At 36.0% G+C, this 13902-nt stretch overlaps 1 protein-coding gene across 1 annotated transcript in view; it reads left to right on the top strand.

The window, feature by feature from the left end:
* The window catches only part of ADGRL2 (adhesion G protein-coupled receptor L2), a 376420-nt gene that overhangs the window by 193096 nt on the left and 169422 nt on the right, over nt 1-13902 (top strand). Inside the window, exons 3-4 of the mRNA XM_032446397.1 lie at nt 8768-8809; nt 9133-9172. The gene's annotated coding sequence lies outside the window, so the exon portion shown is untranslated. The remainder of the gene's footprint in view (nt 1-8767; nt 8810-9132; nt 9173-13902) is intronic.

Raw genomic sequence — 13902 nt, 5'->3', positions numbered from 1 at the left:
TATTATATGAACATGTAAAAAGGGTACAAGTGAGTTTTATTAAATGTCTTCTAATCATATACAAGAACAATTAAACAATTGAATTGTTTTACAAAAGGAACTATTCTAGTGCAGTTGTATCATGAAAAGTGACTATGAAAATTACATAACAAGTTTCCATGCACTTTAAGTCTCAGAGGACTTAACTAATTTTCTCTGTTCACTAGTAAAAATATATTTTAAAGTTCACATCGTCTGCAAGAAGCCAAACTGGGTTCCTTTTATGTCATGCATCCTGCTATTACTAAAGATATTAACAGTTAAATCTTAGCCGATTTCTGCTGCCCTTCACTGGGATAGTTCAGTTTTAGTATAATACAATTTAAATGTACTGAGGCTGCATAAATATCATTGTTGATACAGTAAGTAATGCCAAAAGAGAATTCAGTTCACTCCATCAGAAGTGGGAATAAAAACACTTTTTCCACTAAAGTAATCATACATGAATGTGAATATACACAAGGGGCCTGATCCAGAAGTGAAAGTCTCTCCCAATAACTTAGAATCTGGATTTAGTCCAAAGAGCATATCTGTTGAACAAAAACAGTACATTTCATATTGGCAGTTTTGAACACAGAAATGCCCTGCAAAGGCAAATGTCTTGGAGGCTGTTGTTTAATGTAAGGTTTGACTTGTATCGCAGAGCTCTATTCTGAAGGAAAAATAGGCTCTAATATACAAATTGTTTAGTTTCATGTCATAAAATTTGTATGAATCTGAGCTACTTGCCTTCAGTATGCACAATGCACTGAATATAAGGCTTGAGCTTAGAGCCAAAGTGCTCAAAGCAGAAGAGATTAATTTCTGTTTTAAACAGGAGGAAGCCACGTCACTATTCGTTATATTATTCTGATTAATGCATTAATATATTTCTTTTGTTTTCATTTTCACCAAATTTCCTTTCATTATATAGCAGACAGACTATAAGTATAGCCATTAGTAAGATACAGTTTCCAAGTACATAAACTCAGAGGAAGAGATGCTTTCTTTCGCCCTGGAGCAAATAGGGAGTACTTCCAGTAGTACCACTGAGATTACAGCATTGTAACAGTGAGATCAAATTGCATTCTTAACACTCCTTCTTACCATATCTCCATATCCTCATCTCCAATTCAAAATATTCTTTATTTATCGCTTCTAAGTTAACAAAGATGCTTTGTGGTAGTGATGACTCTTGAGTAACACTGTCATGAAAATAACTGAATTAACTGGTTAAATTACAGTTCCTTGTTTCATTATATGACTGGAATATATGCCATCTCATTTTTGTTTCTCAGTGTAAAATACCTAGTATTTATCATAGCAAATTATTTCACTTAGACATATGTAGTGTTGAGGTTTGAATGAAAGGAAGTAGTAAACCTAAAAAATTTATTTGCAAAGATAAAATAACTATTCAGTTTGTTCATCTTTGCCTCTGATGAATGCAACCATTTGCACCTGCATAAAGTGTGACCTGTAACCCCAAATTTACTTATATAACACACCCTGCTAATACTGTTTTTTATGATTGAGTTTTTGACCTCAATATGGCCATATCAAATTCTGCACTTCAGTCATCTTAGATCTGCTTTGTGAGACTTCACTGAATCCTCCAGTAAAAATATTTCTTTGGGAGATAATTTTTTAGAAAGCTTCCCAGAATTGGTCTCATTTACCCCACCAATTCCAGCTGAGTCTTTTCTGTTAATAGCTGTTCGTATTAGCATGACTACCTTCCATTACACTTCTGGCCTGGGTAAAGCTTTATGTTACTGTTGCTGGAGTCTTCTGTTAGGGCTTCCTACTACCCTTCTTCACTCAGTCCTGTAGCTTAAGAAGATATTTCCTCCATATTTATCTTAAGGCAGAAAAAATATCATGCATGTCATTTTGCTCGAAAACCACAACACTTGCATGAAAGTCTTTACACTTGCATTTCCTGCAACAGAGTGGGAATGCAGTCAGTAGGCCTAGAGGAACTTCTAGGCACACACAGCTGACAAATTCCTGCTGTTCACTTCTGTATTGCCTGTAGGTATTTTTTAACAGTTTTCAGCTCAAGTGCACTTTTACCTCTTGTTTACTTTTAATTTGTCTAACAACATAATAATACCTTCAGGGAGTATTAGTGCTACAGTAAGAGCATACATAAATTCTATATATACATATATACATATGTGTATGTGTGTGCTTAAAACCAAAAAGAAGCAGTGCCTCCATAGTAGTTCCACTCTCCAGCTTAGTTAAGATGTTAAAAAAAAAGGAAAAAAAAAAAAAAAAAAAAAAAAAAAAAAGATGATTGTTTGCCTAAACAAAGGAAACAAGGTCTGTATTGATCAGGCTTTATAGAAAGGTTCTTCAGACTTGAGTGCTGGGTTCCATCTCCTCTTCCTGAGGTGGGTCATTGAGGCCGCACAGAATTGTTCCAAAGAATAATGTAAATGCCCCTGTTGGTGAATGTGGAGGAATATCTGAGTTGTACTCATGGTGCAGTAGCTCGTGTGCCTGCAGCAGGAGGGGTGCTGCCAAGCAGTGGGAGGATGCCAAGGGCAATCCTGGTGCCAGTTTCTCTGAAGTGTGTTTTGGAGCTTATAGAAAATGTAGCTTGCTGTCCTCAGAATGAGGGAAGAGGTGAGGTTAGCAAAAGAAATAGCTAATTCAGGAAGGACTAAAGAAGAAAGGAGGGGACAAAATATTACTGAAAAATAAAGGAACCCCTGATAAATGGTTTGAAAAAGTTTGACTTCTAATTATTACAAATAAACATAAGCAGGTAAAGTACTTCATAAAGTTTAAAGTACATTAAGAAATCAGTTTTATATATATATATATATTATTGATAGTATTTTGGATAAGGTCTTTCATACAGTTCTAGACAAAACTCAAAAGGATAGGAAAATATGGTCCATAACTGGAATATATAACAAACACTTAACGTAATCCCAAATGTGCCAGCCTTAAATTTGGTTATATTTTGTAAATTCATAAAAATGAACATATTAAACAGCAATATGTAGAGAAAAACAAATAATAAATGTCCTTCCCACATTTTCAGATCATTGCTGTTTTGTGCATATTTCTTATATAGTCTTTGAGCCTATGCAGAATATTTCCTCTCTTCTGTACTGCAGTATAATCCCCCGTGGTCCAAAAAACATCTTCTAATGACCAGGCACTGTTCTGGATGGGGGTTGCAATATCTCTTACAAATATCTCCAGTTTAAAAACTATTCAAACAAGGAATATATTGTTTGGCATAGACTCCCAGTTGTATATGGCATAGATAATTACAGCACTGTAAAATTATTATTATTATAAAGACCATGCACCAGATTCCCAGCTGGTGGAAATCAGTGTAGCTCTTCCCATGTTACATGAATCAACTTTTAAATGTATTTTCTAAGTGGAACAAGTTACTACAAACATTTTGTGATCTTCAGCTATGCATGGATATTGAATTTTTTAGGTATAAGTTGCTGGGTTTTTTTCACTTTACAAACTGAACTTTAAACGATCTTTGCATTCTCTACGGCATATTGTTTGGACACATTATTAAAACTTACATAGTTATATATAAAGCTTATGTGATATATACAGTGCTGCAAAGAAATATATATTTTAAACTCCTGGGACCAGTCCAGTAAACACAGTTTTTATGTATATGATCAGACCCACTGATTTCAAAGGGATTGTGAGTACATCTACATAAATACTGATGGGAAAAAAGCACGGCGGATTCTGTAACTTGTAGTTTCTCTTTCAGAACAACCCTAAAAATATAGAAGCTTTGCTGATGGATTAGGAAACTGTCACAGGAGGGCCCAAAGGAGGCGATGGGGATGCTCAGAGTGCTGGGACACCTCTCCTAAGGAGCACAGGCTGAGGGAATTCAGCCTGGAGATGTGAAGGCTCTGGGGAGCCCTCACTGCAGCCTTCCAGTACTGAAGGAATAATGGGGAGGGACTAGATTAGGGAGTGTAGTGACAGGACACAGCAGTGGTTTTAAACTAAAATGGGACAGGTTGAGACAAGGTATAAGGAACTAATTCTTCACTGTGGGGATGGTGAGAGAAGGTGCCTGCAGCAGCTGTGGATGTTCCATCCCTGGAAATGTTCAAGGTCAGGCTGGATGGGGCTTTGGCAACCTGGTCTAATGGGAGTTTTCCCTCCTATGGGTTGGAACTAGATTATCTTTAAGATCATTCTATGCTTCTGTGATTCTTTGATTCTGAGATTCTGTGATTCTAATGTTAGATTTCAGCACCCTCATTGGAGAAATCTCCCTATATACTCACAAAATATACACTGTGTATATACTACACAGTGTAACATGAGCTTTCATGTTACAGATCATCAGATCTCCTGTCATATGAAAAGTACACTGAGTACAGTTTTTGAGGGATATTTTCATAAGAAGGCAAAGCTTTTATGTTCCTTTAGTATCTTGCGCTATGAAGCCTCTAGAAAAGCTGTTATGTCTCACAAGGACATTCACTGTAGAGAGTGACTTTTTATTGCATGGTCAGGGAGACTGATCATACCTTGTTATCATTGACAAGATGTTGCATGGCTCTGACTCTGACTGACTCCATTTTTGACTCTACCTCTTTTGGACAGCAGTGGCTCAAGCCAATGCTTTGTCTACCCAGTAGTAATCCAAGACCTTATTTGAAGATGAGCTGTGATAGTTTATTACTTGTAAGCAGCTTAACGTCTAGGAAAAACGCAAGCAGAATCAAAAAGCAGTGTAGAATATTTTCTCTGGTGTAAAAAAGCAAAATGAACTAATTGTCTTTTTCAAGACACTCCTCAAAATTTGCAGAATTATGTTTTAATGCCCTTTGTCTATCATTCTTTCCTATATGTCTGACTGCAATCCAATCTAATTCAGTCCATCTAATGCATTTCTAATGTGTTTTTCATCATAGAAGCTAGGCACCATTATGAACTTATCTCTGCTCGCACTTTTCCTTGATGATGACATGTTTTAAAACAAGATGATATTCTATGTCAGAAATATCAAGATTTCCCATAAACTGTATTCAGTCACCCCCCCTGTACTTTTAGCTTCCTGACTCTTCTTACTGTCGGCACTGCAATATGTAGTCCCCAGTATCTGCTCATCACTCCTAATTACTTTTCTTTTAGCCTATGTTCCTGGTTTCTGGGCCAAGAAGTTTACAGAACTATGATGTAGTTTGACGAAGCATTTAATCAGGACTAGGTAATTAAACAGAAAGCTTTTCAGGGCAGGGTGGAATACAGGAGGAACCATATTGTCTGCCCAATTACTGCATTTCCTGTTCTCAGACCTGTTAGAGTTCCTGCAGGGACCAAAAGACCTGCCCTTAGTTTGATGGGAAGAGTCACTGAACAAGTAGAAGCCATGTGAAAAAGGGAGTGGTGGCAGAAAAACAACATAGAATCAGTGAAGTATGGAAGATTTAACGTATACACACTTTTAATCTACTAAAGCCTTTGTCATCAGGGTGAAAACCTCTAGAAATATTTGTGGGTATGGGTGATGGGCAGGGGAAACCTACCCATTAATTCCTAAGAAGCATTATCAGATGCATCAGGGTTTGGCTGTAAATTTGACTACACTGCTGTGGTGCACAGAGAAATGAGTGAAGAAATATCTGATTAAAGTGTATATCGCTGCTGAGGCAACTGAATGTTGCCATAGCAATTGAGATGAAATGTGCAAAGAAGTGAGATAATTAAATCTAACCCCTTTAGTAGTTTTGATAGTCAATGCACTGCCAATAGGAAAAGTTATCTACAGTGTTAAAGATAAAACATATTCCTCGTGGAAGTGCTCCTTGCTGGTATTTTGTTGATCTCTTTCTAAATACATTGCTTCAGGTAGCTAATTTGAATGTTCTCTTTAATAATCGAATGCAGCTTTGACCTTGGTCTGTAATGGCCTAGAACCTCATCTGACTTCTTGTATCATGGGAACTGTCTACACAAAGTAACCAGAATGTTTTGATTCCCCTTCCATTGCGTGCAGTACAGTAAAGCCAGGGCTGTCACGTCAGGGCTTACAGTTCAATAACATCTAGAACGTGCTGCCCTCTTCAGGAGCCTGCAATGAAAAATAGACAATTTTGTTTATTGATTCTGGAACTGCAGTGAGCAAACAGGAACTACAGAACTGAATAAGGTTTTCTGACATTCTAATGCCACTGCCAGAGACACAGAAAGCAGTTGCGACATTAATAGACAAATTAGATTTGAAAAAAAGCAAATCAAAAACTTGTTAGCAGTTCTGAAACCAGATTTGAGATTCAGGTGGTCACGCTCACATCCACTCACGTTGTTTATTTGAGCCAGTGAAAGCCAAAGCTAGGAGAAGCCTTGACTCACTTCTGAAATAATAATTCTCCTCTATACACAAGCAAATAACCTGTTATTAAAAATGACTTATGTCTAAAAAGAACTCATACATTAGCTGTCATACTAAACTTATTTTATTTTCAGCTGCTCTGATCCTATGAATCCATGTAAGGATTTAAGCCATGATTTAGCAGAACATTGAGGCGTGTACTTAACTGTAGACAAAAGCTGCAAAGACTTTAGTGTGAAAGCCCTGACCAACTTGTCTGTCTTGAGGCTGCCAGATGTGGCTGATATGTCAGGGATGGGCCCACAGTTTTCAGTCTGTGTCTTACAGCATTGTAACCCACACTGTGGAAACCTGAGTATTAAAGATTAGATCTAGAGGCAAAATCCACCCTTCCACAAATATAATTCTTTTTGAGGTCAAGGAGAACTTTTGTTCATTTATGAAATGGTGACATTTTATTGGTTTACAAATAGCTTTGAAAAAAATGACTATGGCTTTGAGGCAGGGGACTTGCAAGCTGTGCAGAGGAAAGGCAAAGGATTATTGCACTGAAATGAGTGGAATTTTTTCTGTAACAATCATGAACAGGCAGGGGATTGATGGTCACCTCCCCCAGATGGTGTGCCCGCAAACCAAGGGGCTAAAGAGTGGGATCTGGGGACACAGAAGCTTTGGGGAAGGGCTCAGCTGAGAGGGATCTTCAAAGGGTTTGCTTATATACTTCTCCTTTGGCTGAGGTAGACCCTGTTTTCCTGTGTCTCAGAAAAAAAAGCAAGGGAGATATTTTCTGCTATGTGTCACATGAGGCACCATACCAAAGATGTGGCCCACAAAGAACAGAGCAAAAGTGGCTCTAAGCCATCTCCGTAGCTGCTCAGACACAGGGCTGGATACAGGCCAGTGAATCTCCGTGCAAATTAGAGCAGCCCGCAGGGACTCTTCTGATTTACATTAGCTTTATCCAGACTCCTTGGTATCTTGTGCTGTGTTGCAACCTAGATTGGGCCTGGATTTCTGCAGCACTGAGCACTGTGGAAACCCCCTTTTTGCCCAAGGAAAACCCCTTGAAGGTAGCTCCTGTCTGGGGAATTCCTCTCAGCCTGGACACTCCCTTACCTATGAACAGCGACATTTCATCCAGCAATGTGTACAGTCACGTTGAGAACCTAGAATCAGTATGACATTTAATTCAGTTTGTAGCTTTCTTCTCAAAAGGAAATAGCACTACCTAGATAACAAGATTGTTTTTTGAAGTGGTTTGTGACTCTATCTCTTCGTTATAGTAACATTTTCTAAACACAATTAATTTAATTCTCCTTAATTCTCTCCCTTGCATATTTACTTTTGGATTTAATTTTCTCAGAGGATGGAACTAGTGAAGAATTAAAAGCGAGTTATAAGTGTTTTTCTTCCTTTGGCATAAAACACCTTATTTTACCTCTGAAAAACATGCACAAGTTGGATCCTATACCCTACCTGGCCATTTCAGTGGGAGTAATGTTGTATTTTGTGTGAGAAATTACAGCAAAATTTAGCCTATTGTTCTGATAACGTTTTATTCTTAAACTGTACAACAAAGACACGTAGCACACGGCTTTATAGAAAACTCAAAATCCTCTCTGTGCTGATACTGAGGGAAAATGATCGCTCTGCTCAGCTTTTAGTTAAAGGAGCTAAGGTGGCAGCGATTCCTTTCTGTCTAAAGAGAACAGAATGGCTGCTATGTCAGGTGTAAGTGACTGAAAGGGAGAATGGAACAGAAGGAAGAACAGAGTTGACTAGTATCTTCTTTTTCATTCCCACGCCCAGTGTAGGCATGCTGATGAGGTGAATGATATACTTTGTACTCAGCCTAAACACTGCAATCTTAGAGCTCACTAGCATTATTTCTCTACATGGAAATGTAACCGTTGACTAATTATTTTATTAATCATGAAAATATTAAAAATGCACATATACACAAAGTTTTTTATGAATTAAGAAGAAAATCTTTAATATTTTGCTGAAGATTGTCTCCTTATACCTTGACCCTTTATGATTTCCCTTGTTTTCTCCAACTCCATAGAAGAGTGACAGCCAGCCCATGGTTTTATTTTCAAAAGCACAATCACTGGTTAGATGCCAAGACCCTGTGTCCATATTTTATGAACACTGTACAGATAAATTCCAGCTGGCATTCAGTTCAACATACAGATATACATGATAGTTCAGGCTTTTTTTTCTAATCTGGTACCTGCTAACTACATGAAATATATATATTCAAAACTGCATTAAGCTATTGATCTACAATTTGTGCATATATTTTCATTTTTTTCTTTGATACTGAGGCACTGTTTGGCAGCTAGAATCCCTGCAGATAAGAGTATGATAACTAATAATATTTTCTTTGCTTTCTAGGGCCTCTATGGCAGAATGATGAATTCCGTCTTTCCCAGAATGGTAAGCAGAGAGCTGTTTCTGATAACAAAGTACATAAGGTAAATTATTTTAATAAAAGATTACCAAATTGCTTGAGAAATAACTGTACTGTATAATTTCATAATTATACAGCTTATACAACTGAAAATATTTGAATATTCAAATCCTGTAAGCAACCTAGAACAGATTTGCTGAACATTATACTAATTCTTCAAAAGAAAATAAGTCAGGATTTAGCATCTGTGTTAGAAATGCTACTGACCTCAGAATGATCAACTTTTAATTTTTCTGCAATATTTCTTATATATATTCCTATACACTTACAAACATTTTCATTCCATCAGGAAAGAACATAAACCTCTCCTTTCTCTAGGCTGGAAAAGGGTGAGTTCCATAGTATGAGATGCTATCTGAACTGTATAGAATTGATCTTTATTTATGTTTCACCAGGGCTTTGTGCTATCTGTGAATTTAAAAATACATATTTTCCAAACTGAGACATCATTTCTGCATGCCATCATTTACGGAAAAAAACAAACAAACAAACAAACAAAAAACCTGTTTCCTTTGTGTTTCCTTTGTCACTCCTTTTTTTGAAGGCTGGAAAAGGCAATATTTATTTTACCCCTTGATCATTACATCTTTACAATCAAATAAAAAGAAAAATTCATCATACTGTACATGTAAAGGTCATTCTAAAATAACATGTCTGAGCAAACTACTGAATCCTATGAGTACGTTGCTAAGGGTAAATGTTTTTCAACAGGTCTTGGGCATTCACTTTGTAAAAAAAATATTTCTTTCCCACTACACAATAGTGTGGCCTGAAATCAACATAAAACAATCATGAAGTGAAACTACAGTAAAATGGAAAGAAATATGACTCAAAAAATATCCCATCGGAGCACAAATTCCAACTTGAAATGTGACTGCTTCGTAGTGTTACACTTGAAAGATCTTCCATCTAATCCCAAAAGGAACTCAAGACCCTTTAAAAAGAGAGATTATTCACATACCTTAATATGTAAGCACATAGCACAGCGATAGATTTAAAATATGTGGGAATGATTTTTTGTTGTCTTTGATACAAACAGTATCAAAGCTGGCAGCGTTCAAGAAAACCAATAGCAAAACACAAGTTTTACAATGAACGATAATATGATTTCCAATGAACAAGGCAGGTTAGTTGCTCTTTGAAACTTTTTTTATAGGAAAGTAAAACCCACAGGTGAAGCTGTTTTGAAACACTTGTTTTTAACCGATTGATCTAGCCCTCTGAAAATAACAATGAGTTCTGCTTTGGCAATGCCTGTGATGTATTTTTACCTGACTGCTAACTGCAGGTATTTCACAGGAATCAGGACTGAGGATCCTTTTGGGGCATGACTGTGATTAAAAAGAAGGAAAAGTCATGTTGAACTAAGGGGGAAAAGAAAAGAATGAGTTGCAAAATTGCATAAGAACTACGTTTAACCTCCTTCATTCACAAACATAAAAACGTTATAGAAGATCTTGAGTGTCATCTTTAATTAAAAAAAATAAAATAAAATTAACTGTGTGACAGTTAAGTTTGTTTGGGATTAAACCATCAGAGGGTCTGTCTCTTTTGTGTATATTTGCCTATTAGCAGTAGGTACTTGGCACAAGGATTGCATGTAGGTTGCAGCCACAGACAGACACTTGTGCTGCATACACCCTTTTCTGCAATGTTCATTTGGCAATAATATTGTCAAAGGTAAGTGTTTACCAGCAGCTTTAGTCTACTTAAAACCATTTTCGCCTGAGGCTGATCTTGTGAAGAAAGCTTGGGGGAAGGGCAGAAAAGAGGCACTGCATTTCATTTTTCATGAAAACAAATCTATTCAGCCAGTAGCCTGATTTGAGGTAATTTATAACTGGAAATTTGCATGCTAAGTGAAGTAAGTTGTAATCATTTTTATGTTGAGACCAATTGTGTGCTTTATACTATAAGCAAAGATAATGGGACAAACGCTTGAACCTTAAGGGTTACTACAAAAAAACAGTAATAGATTATTTTGGGGAGAATTAATTTTTATATGTATAACCACATACACCTCCATGGATTTTCCCTGACTTGCCTGGAATACAACATTACTCTGCTGATTACGGATTTCCATTATGTCAATATTAACTCAAATATAAATATATTTTCAAGTTGGGTGTCTTTAGCTTAAGGAGTGGGAAATTGAGCTTCCTCCTACTTTTCCCTTTCAATATTGCAAGGCTTCTTAATCCTAAAAATAAGATACATGTCACAGAAGAAAACAAATTGTTGGAAATAATTAATACCAGTTTAAGAAAAAACACTCTCCTTCTCATTTCTAACTCTAGCTGTGTTTAATGAATAAAGATTAAATGCATATTACTATGAGCAGTCACAACATCTAGATTTTAGTCTAAAAATTGACTTTTCTCTATATGTTACTAAATGATCTTTTACCTCAAATGATTCCTAAATACATAATATTTAGTAATAGCATTTCATTAAATATAAAGTAATTTGGTTGTGAATTTTTAATTCTAAAACTGTTTTTGATATATGGAAAATCATGTCTTAGATAAACTGAGAACATAAAAGAACTTCTAATGTACGTAAAAGACCACTGCAGCTAAAAACCAGATAAAAAAAAATACTTCTCACTTTCCTTTCAATTAAAACTCCGTGCAATTATTCCTTTAGATTGCAGATCTCTTTTGGGATTCTGGTTACACAGAACTTTTTGGTTCATTTCACAGGAATAATATTCATCTTAATTAGCAAAAACAATTGATGGGCTTTTCTCTTTTCTACAAGAGGGAGTTCACTCGGTGTACTGATTACGAGTAGTAGATTATCCTGATAAATGAAAAGTTCTTGTCTTTCTGAACAGCAGCTGAATATGTTATCTGTCTTCAGCCTTGTAGCTTCTTTGTTAGACATCACCTTGTTGAGACAGAATGACTTACTTAGTAAGTGGTTGACCCGATTTTTTGTCTGGCACCCTAACATTGCTGGGCATTATGCCAGACTGGATCTGCATTTATTTATGACTGCATTCAAGGTTCAACTATGCAAATTACAACTATTAGCTAAAAAAGCATAGCAGATTTGTTTTTTAAATATTTCCATAGCTCACAAGGTCAAAGCATTTGTTTTCACAATTTTAAAATATAGTTTTGCAAGTAACAATCGGTAATGTTCGAAGAGATTGTCACCTTTTAACATTTTATTTAGACTGAATTAGAACATAAACATTTTTCCTCATGTGCTACAAAATAATTGTGTGGAGCACAGGAAGAAGAGACATAAGCTGAAGTGAGCTAATACATATTATTGTATTTGTTTGTAAATAGTTTAGCTGCTCAGTAAAGAATTACAGTAGAATAAAAGGGAGCTGAATTTTTAGAAAGTCACTGGAGAATGCAGTCTTCCTCCAAAATCCTGCCCCATTGGGTCTGGCTGCAGAAATCTGTACCCCAGAGACATCCCTTGCCTGCAGGCTGACCAGCTCCTGACTGCCTGCACAGATTATGCTCCTAGTTATTTGGGATTGTTTGCAATTCATTCTGTCTGCGTGATGTCCAGTGTCAGACTTTGTTTGGATCCTTTGATAACCACATGTATAGACTGTCCTGGTCGCTCTTGTCCTGCTGATTAGGTATAGTTCTTCAAAGTAACATGGAAAACACTTTCACAAATCTCGCAACCAAATGTACTAAGAAATGTCTACAGAAAGTCTAAATGTTATTTGAACACATATCCACTTATAAAACTATCATTCGTAAGCAGAATTTGGAAAGCAGTTGTACATACAACCGAAAATAGGCAGATTTAACAAAGATATACATCTCTACCTTATCCTAATTTCCTAACAAACTTAAGTATTAATAAAACTTACAAATGTATCAACAAGCTTATCTGAAAAAGATACACAATTATAAATAATCATATTTCTAATGCAACATTCAAAGATTCTTAGACAATATAACAAAAATAGGCAATACCTAAGACATAATATGCAGTATATAATATATAGAGATGTATAATGTCAACACAGAATATATATACATATAGTAGACAGCGACCATTTCTTCACAAAGAAAGGGGAAGTAGATTTAGTTATGAGCAATAGAAAACAGCGTGTTTTCTAATATATATTTTGGGCACACTTTGGATTAGGTCTATATTTTGTGACAGAATCCAAGGGGAGCACGTTTCTTCATTAGGCGAGCTGACACAACACCAATGGCTGCTTAATTTACCTATTGCAGTATGAAATAATTAAGAAGGCTAAACCTATGGCGCTGAGTATTTATTTGTCTGTAATAAAGGATTGTCCTTAAAAAAAAATAAAAATATATATATATATATAAAATGAAACAGTTAACAAGGCTCAGAGTTGTAAATATAAAAGCATTTCAGATTCTGTTGACTAAGAAAAACAGTTTGAGTGTTCAGTGGCTAAATGTAGTTTTCATTTGTGAGATAATTTTTATTCAACAACTGAGTTTTGTAGGTTAAAGTAAAATAATGTGTTTCAACAAAAGTAAAAGAATTGTCCAGGATATAATATGAATGTCTGAGTGCAGGATAGAGCGAATTAAGATAAACTAATTGGCCAAAGACCAATTTCTCTGTTTTAGTTATCATCCAGTCAGAGCAGAAAAAGGACTCATTGATCTTAGTAGGGTTTCTTCCCTTACTTAAGAACTGCAGGATTGAGACTGTAGGGCTTCTCTGAATCATCCGTAACAGTATTTCTCCATACTTCTCCTAATAAGGATTGAAAGAGGCTGCCAACAAAGTAGAGAAAATATATTAAAGTGGAATAAAAAATATAGATTGGATTGGGAATATGGAGATTTTCCATCAAATTCATAGAGCTTGCACAAAGAAGTAGATTATGAGCCTTATTAATACAATACAAAGACCCAGAATTTATTCATGGTTTAAATTTCCACGCTTTAGCCAATCCTTTTTTTAAGAGTCCCTGCTCCAAAGAAAGGCACAGAGCACTGTGTTACAGTAAACACCAGCAACTCTGCCCACAGTCAAATCTAAATAATACTTAAGAAACTAAATCCAAAACATTAGCAATAAAAATACTTAGCAT

This window comes from Coturnix japonica, chromosome 8, assembly GCF_001577835.2.
Source record: "Coturnix japonica isolate 7356 chromosome 8, Coturnix japonica 2.1, whole genome shotgun sequence".
Classification (NCBI taxonomy): Eukaryota; Metazoa; Chordata; class Aves; order Galliformes; family Phasianidae; genus Coturnix; species Coturnix japonica.
Note: the sequence above shows the minus strand (reverse complement) of the source record. Positions and strands in the feature narration are given on the sequence as shown.